This window comes from Apis dorsata, unplaced genomic scaffold (genome assembly GCF_000469605.1).
Source record: "Apis dorsata unplaced genomic scaffold, Apis dorsata 1.3 scaffold_295, whole genome shotgun sequence".
NCBI lineage: Eukaryota > Metazoa > Arthropoda > Insecta > Hymenoptera > Apidae > Apis > Apis dorsata.
This window is the reverse complement of record NW_006263570.1, coordinates 1452552-1459525: the sequence shown is the minus strand read 5'-3', so window position 1 is coordinate 1459525 and position 6974 is coordinate 1452552. Positions and strand designations below refer to the sequence as shown.

General features: G+C 31.4%; 1 long non-coding RNA gene across 1 annotated transcript in view; it reads left to right on the top strand.

Moving 5' to 3' along the window:
- The window catches only part of LOC102671894, a 40779-nt gene extending 37365 nt beyond the window's left edge, over nt 1-3414 (top strand). The window contains exon 2 of the long non-coding RNA XR_004150742.1: nt 3087-3414. This is a non-coding gene — a long non-coding RNA (uncharacterized LOC102671894). The remainder of the gene's footprint in view (nt 1-3086) is intronic.
- The last annotated feature ends 3560 nt before the right edge of the window (nt 3415-6974 follow it).

Here is a 6974-nt window from a genome sequence, read left to right as displayed (position 1 = left end):
AAAAAAAAAAAAAACAAATAAAATTGAAAATAAAAGCAAAAGATTAAAGAATGTTAAACTTGTCTCTAAGGAAATCGGTAAAATTGTAGAATTTAAAAGAAGAAGAAGGAAATCGTGTAACAGTTAGTATTTCTAACATTTAAGAATTCTTGGACCACATCAAAGGCGGATACGTCCGAAGAAGTGCTTTTTTCGCGGTTAAAGAACAATTAGCAATTAGTCGTGGAACAAAACAGCAAAAGATTCTTCAAGGAATCATTCAACGCGACAAATCTAAACTTTCCCTTTGTTTTTATTAATTCGAAAGTAGATTTTAAAGTAGCAACATTCAATTGAAAACAGAATGGAGAGAAAAGAGAGAGATCTTTAAAGTTTTCCATTCTTGTTCGAGAAGTGTCGAAGAAACGGAGATTGGGCAAGGAAGTCAGCAGAGGGAATGAAGATGAACGTAGATGATGAACATAAATGCGGGGGTGTGTAAAGAATTTCGAAGGTTAGTCGACGAACGTCACTGTGAGAGACAAGAGTCGAGAACAGCGTGGCTCTGAGGGGCTATAAAAATCGTATTTTGGCGGGAGACCCACGTTTGTAGGTTGTATTTTCCCTTTCTATGACCCAATGCAGCTTTATCGGGTCAGTTGCATTTGCATTGCGATGCGCACGGCGTTCCCGTTTCACAACTCTCTCACGTATTTTCCCTCCTTCTCTCTCGTCTGTCGCGCCGTCCTTGCTTTTCACTCGTTTCCCCTTTTCGTCTATCGTCCTTTTTATTTTCACGTTAGTTTCCTCTTTTCCATCCACGTTCCTGTCCGTGCAACGTGCTCCGATGGACCGTTTGCCTGGAAAATCGCCGACTATTCTCTTTTAATTTAAAGAAATATCGCTTATCATTCTTCTTATTATTTTTGCGTTCTTTGGAAAATTTTGTTAGAACTTGAAAGAATAGAAGATTTCTGTTTTTGAATTATTTTCAACCTATATTGAATTTTTTAATATTTGTACAAAATATTTCGATTTTTTTTGATAAAAGTTTTGCTAATGTTATATGAATATAGATATAAAAAAAATATTATGTAAATGAATTGTTAATTGTTAAATATAGAATACAAAGGTAATGATAACACACTTGTGTCAAAATATTAATTGCTAAACATTAATATCTCATTTCAAAATTTTTCTTATTTCTAATGATTGAAATTGATTCAATGATACAAAATTCATTATTCTTTGATTTTATTTTATTTTGATAAATTAATCACCAATTTTTTGAATCAGTATATTATGTGTATTATTAATTCTTGTGTTACGTTTTAAAGATTAATTATTGTAATCCTTTTTAAAGGAAAAAAATGAAATATCGGAGGAATGAACGATGATTATAACCACAATGAACGTTTTTGTTCGATACTGACATTCTCATGGCTTACCAAACTCCATCCATTACTACTACGCGCTATCTGATAGCTGCGATCGAATGCTCGATTAAATTTCTACATTAAGCGATTCTATGAATCCGTATATGTTTTCTCATGCACATACTGGAAAAGATCATTACAATTACCGTTACGTAATCAATTTAAAGTAATAGAAGAAAGGAAGTACATTGTTTAGTGCCATTTTATACTACGAATTGCGATACTACACATGCGCAAGTGATGTATATATAATAGAGTTTCGTTCTTCCTTTGAACGCGAAAAATAATTCAGGCAGTCGGAGCTTAAATCAGGATCACCAGTGATTTAAAAATCACGGCGTTAGCAATCAGAGCGCAAAGTGGACTTGCCGAAGTCTAGTTGCTTTTGCCAGCCAACCTTCACCAAAGAAGACCAACACGGTGCCGTAAACATCACTGATAGATGGATTGTTTTCGCGCCTTTCCAGAATTGTTGACTCACCAAACTTCGACTTGAACTAGACAGCAAAAACAGCGAACAAATCGAACATTCTTATCTACATAACATTGTTATGTAACATTATATACAAAACTAATGTGCATTTAACGGATATCAGAGAAGGGTGCATTTTCTGGATGCATTTATTCGAAAATGTTTTGGTTGCCCCGTTGGTAACCCTATCTGATACCAGGGCCAACATTGTACCGCGCTGGCGTCGCTGCTGCCGTTTATCTCATGAAACTCCATTACCGACGTTTTCTCTGAATTCCGCGCTAAGCAGACGCGAGAGCACCGTGAGCTTGACGCAATGAAATTTGAACGCGCGGTGCGACGCCTCTTCTATCCTTTTCTCTTCTTGTATATCCTCTCTTTCTATATCTATCTCATTCTTACTTGTGCTGTGCTCGCTATTCTTATCCTTTTCCTGCAGTGGTTCCATCGTCACAATCTCTCTATCTTTGTTTTATTCCTGTTTTCCTCCTTTTCGTTCGGGCGGAAAGAGTGGGGATAGACGCCTATCGTGTCGGACGAAGGGGCGTGGTGTGAAGGGAGGGAAAGCACGAAACGTGGCAACACCACACGACCGTGCCACTAGCAATGGCGTAGATATGTATATTGGCAACGCAGCAGTGACTCAGCACCGGGTAGCAGCGCTCTTGCTGCTGATGGTACTGGTGCGCTACGCTCTGCGTTGGCTACGTGATATAAGACAACGTCAATGTAGACCTTTTACAACTCGGTTTTGTAACTCGATTCTGTATGAATACCCGACCAGACGTCGTTTGCTCATGGTGTCACGCCGCGACGTCGGAGATACGCTGACGGCGACATGTTTGCCAACTGAGTCCACTTTCATGGAACACGTGTCGAAAACAACGCGTACCGAAATCAATTCGAATTATGAATAGATTTAGCACTAGTCTGGTTGGAAATTGCATTCCTTAATTTAATGATGATATGATCATATATCATTGAAGCTAATTATTAGAAATAATTTTTTAAAAAAATTTTTTTTCATGAATATTAATAACGCATATATAACCTGAAATATTTGAATACATTATAAATTAAATTATATGATATATCCATAACTATCTTTGATTTTATTATAATTGCAATATCTTGAACGAATATTCTAACTTAATACTATAAAAACTTTAAACGAAAATTTATGTTCATTCTATTTTTAGTACTTAGAAATAATACCGTTGAAAAGTGGAGCTTAAGTGCCAAAGTACGACAATGTCATATCAACAGCCGATAAAGCAGAGACTCGAGAGTAGTATTACATGGAGACGTCCTCGTGGCCAGTGGTTTTGTTATATCGTGCCGGTGTTTAGAATTTCGTGCAAGCGAGCCCGGGAACTCCTTGCCTGCATCGATGACGAAACCAAGGCATACGAGGAGAGAACTCTGGACTGAAGTCTGACTTGGTGGGAGCGGCTGAAGGCCGGCGTTTTGTAACAACGAACATACCGGACTCCGGAACGCCTACGACGAAATTTTGGCGTTACTCATGGTTCGATTAAGCAACTTTTCTTTTATGTTTACGATACTTCTTCTTGCTTCCATAATTTTGCGTAATTTTTTTCGTAATATTTCTATGCAATCATTGTGTTTTTGTGAGAACATACTTAATAATAAATTAGATTTGTATATATGTAGCAGTAAGTATATAATATATATTATATAGTAAGTTCGTACTAAGATTTTAATGTATTTAGAATTTGTATATAAATTATGATAAATATGAAAGAGACATGAAATTTCGTGCTATTTTAGTATCATTGAAAGTTTTATGTTTCAATTCCATTTTATATTTAATACATAATGTAGGTATACATATTTAAATAAATTATTAAAATATAAATTTTTTATTGAAATCTATACCAGAAAAATATAATAATATCATTCTATCAATTTCAAGAGATGTAACGAATTTCCTGTAGTTTTTCTAGAAATCGATATAAGCTGTGCTAAATATAATTATAGTTCGCACATTAAATTTTCAAATGATTTGGAATATCTAGCAATTGTTCTTAATAGCACATTCCAGTATTCCTATTTTTATATTCCGATTTCTATTCATTTCAAAAGTTTTTTTTTTAATGATTACGAAATTTTAAAAAGAATATATTAGATAATTAAATAATTTAAGATTTCAAAATCTTTTACTATTTCTTATATATTTTTAAAATCGTTAAGAATTGAACAGTATTTGATATCTATTTTTTATTATTAAAACTAATTTCAAAAATATAATCAAAAAAAGACAACAATGAATTAATCATTAATATCTATTGGTTAATATTTCTCGATTCCACGCACAAATAAAACTTTATTAGCGCTGCAAACACGGTGTACATGATAAAACGGGAAGAATAAAACAGTGGTGAAAATAGAAGTATATAGAGAAATTGAAGAGAGAAATAACGTAATGATAGAAAAGGATAGAAATATATGTATAGATGGAGCTCTGGCGCGGGAAAGATGAAAAGTGAGAAAGATGACCTTTGTGTATTATGTGTTCTGTCTCACTTACACAAAAGTAATCTATACTACAAACAAAATCGCGGGATTGCGAGAAAAGCTGGGAATAGAAGGTAGCTGCACTATCGGCGATACGTCAGGATGTCGAAGAGGGAACCAATCGTTTCTGGTGGAATTGGGCTCATAGTGCGCGCATATGCATCCGTGAAGAGAACTGGTTACCGACCGCGATTCGATGAACGCGGAAAGTTCCCCAAAGAGGACCGTTGTAAGGCGCCTGAACTTGATGTAGATGAGAATACGAAAATAGTGCGAGGCGCTGCGCGAAACATGGCACGTTGGCATTTGCCACTGACATGTTAATTATATTTTTGACAAGAAAAAACATATTTTTGAAATGATTTCTTTGGAACTCTGACATAAGTTACATATATAAAAATAAAAGAAACACTTTCGAGATGTTTCTAGAACTTTATTTTCGATTACGAAAATCATTTGAAGTTATGATCGATTCCTTTTTCTCTTCTTTTATTTTTAACCGATAAAATTTTCATTCTTATCAATTTTTTTCTAGATTGCGATACACAAGTATTCATCGATTATCAGACAATAAACGGTATCTAATCAGAGAAAATGATTTAAAAATAATCGACGATGAAACAATTGACGTGGATAACTTTGTCATGATTGTTAAAACGTAATAGATTCATTTGCTCTATCGTTTTTAAAATAATTTCTTCTTATATATCATAATTTGTCATGTTGATATATCACTTCTTTAAATTTTTTATAATTTATTATCCATTGATGTACCATTAATCCTATTTCAATTTTGTATTTTTCATCATGATTTCATTATTTGTAGTAAGATGATATGCGTTGGTTTAAACACAAAGATGTTTACGTTCGTAATTATGAAATTGTTCTATAACAATACCTACCAATATATAAATATGAGTGTTCTAGCTTGAAATGGAATGCACTTGGGTTGAATTTTGCGGGGAGAAAGTATACGAAAGGGAAGAAAGTGACAAGGATGTCTTTTAGCCATGTTGCGACACATGGAAACTTGGCGAAGTTTAATACATATACAGTTCCTTTTTCGATGGTTCTTTTTATTCGTCCACGTTTATGTGCTCCACATACGAGTTGCCGGTGCACAAGTTGTCTCTTTCACTTTGCCTTGATCTCTAGCCGAACTAGATGCTGCAAAGTTTTTTTTTCTTTTTAAATTTTCATTAAGAATGTATCTATTATTCTAATTCTATATGATAAAAAATGAGAATTAATCTTTTTTTTGAATTTTCATTAATAATATTCAAACTATAATTTAATTATATAAAATGTATGTATTTAATTTTTTATTGTCTATGTATAATTCATATATTTAAGTATGTACTACTAAATAGCTGCATAGTTTCAATGTTCAAAAGAATTTAGATTTAAATGCTTTTTATAGAAATATTTAAACATTATAATTTAATTAAACATTATAATTTAATTTATTTCAACATTAGTGAACTTATAGCTTTATTCTGAAAAAATTCATACTCTTTAATTTATTTCAGTAAAACAAAAAATTAATATTTAAAAACATAGATTAAACTTATCTAAATATTTCTTGCAAATATAAAAATAAACTTTAATCTGTTACAAAATTGATTTTAAAATCAATAATTAAATATTTTTTTAGTTTTTTCTGTAAAAATTATGAATCATTTAAATTTTTTTTCATTACTTTATGAAATATATATTAAAATTCTTATTTTATCAGATCTCTTTATCAGAAAATAAATCTAACTATTATATACTTTTTTACATTGCATGAGGCAAAAGCAAGAAGTTCGCTTTTTATGCATAGATTTCTGATAGTGGTAGAAGAGTTATTTAATTACCTAAATAAAAAATGAATTTACTTAAACGTGGTATAAAAATTTTTTGTTTGTGTCTAGTTAAAATTTCAAATACATACATAAGTATATTGCTTATAATATAAAATATACATTCTATAATATAGAAAATACTTATTCATGTTGAATCTATATCATAATCTTGAAATGGAAAGATCGATAAAGCTAAACGAATACAAACATACAATGATATATAATGATAAGATGAAATAGAAAAGATACAAAATCAAATGACAATATAATATATTGATATTATAATTTTTTCTAAAATATTAACATTATAAACAATTAATATTAACTATAATATTAATTATTAATATAAACTATTAATCTACATATAATATTAATATGAATATTAAATTTTAATAATTTTAAGTAAAAATTATAATATATATGTATATTTATTAATATAATTAAAAACTATAAAATTATTGAAAAAATGATATATATTCCTAAAAAGAAATAAGAGAAATTTTAATTGTACAAATGTTTTCACGCTATGTATTTATTCTAATTACAAATTTTATTTTCTATACCGAGAATCTAGCTTTTGATGGTGAACGCAATATTGGATGCGAAATCATACGAAGGGACAGCTGTGCCACGTACTGTGGGTCTCTTGGAACATCAGGCCCCACTCTGTCTTATTGTCGAGGCTATAGTACGGATGGCACGACA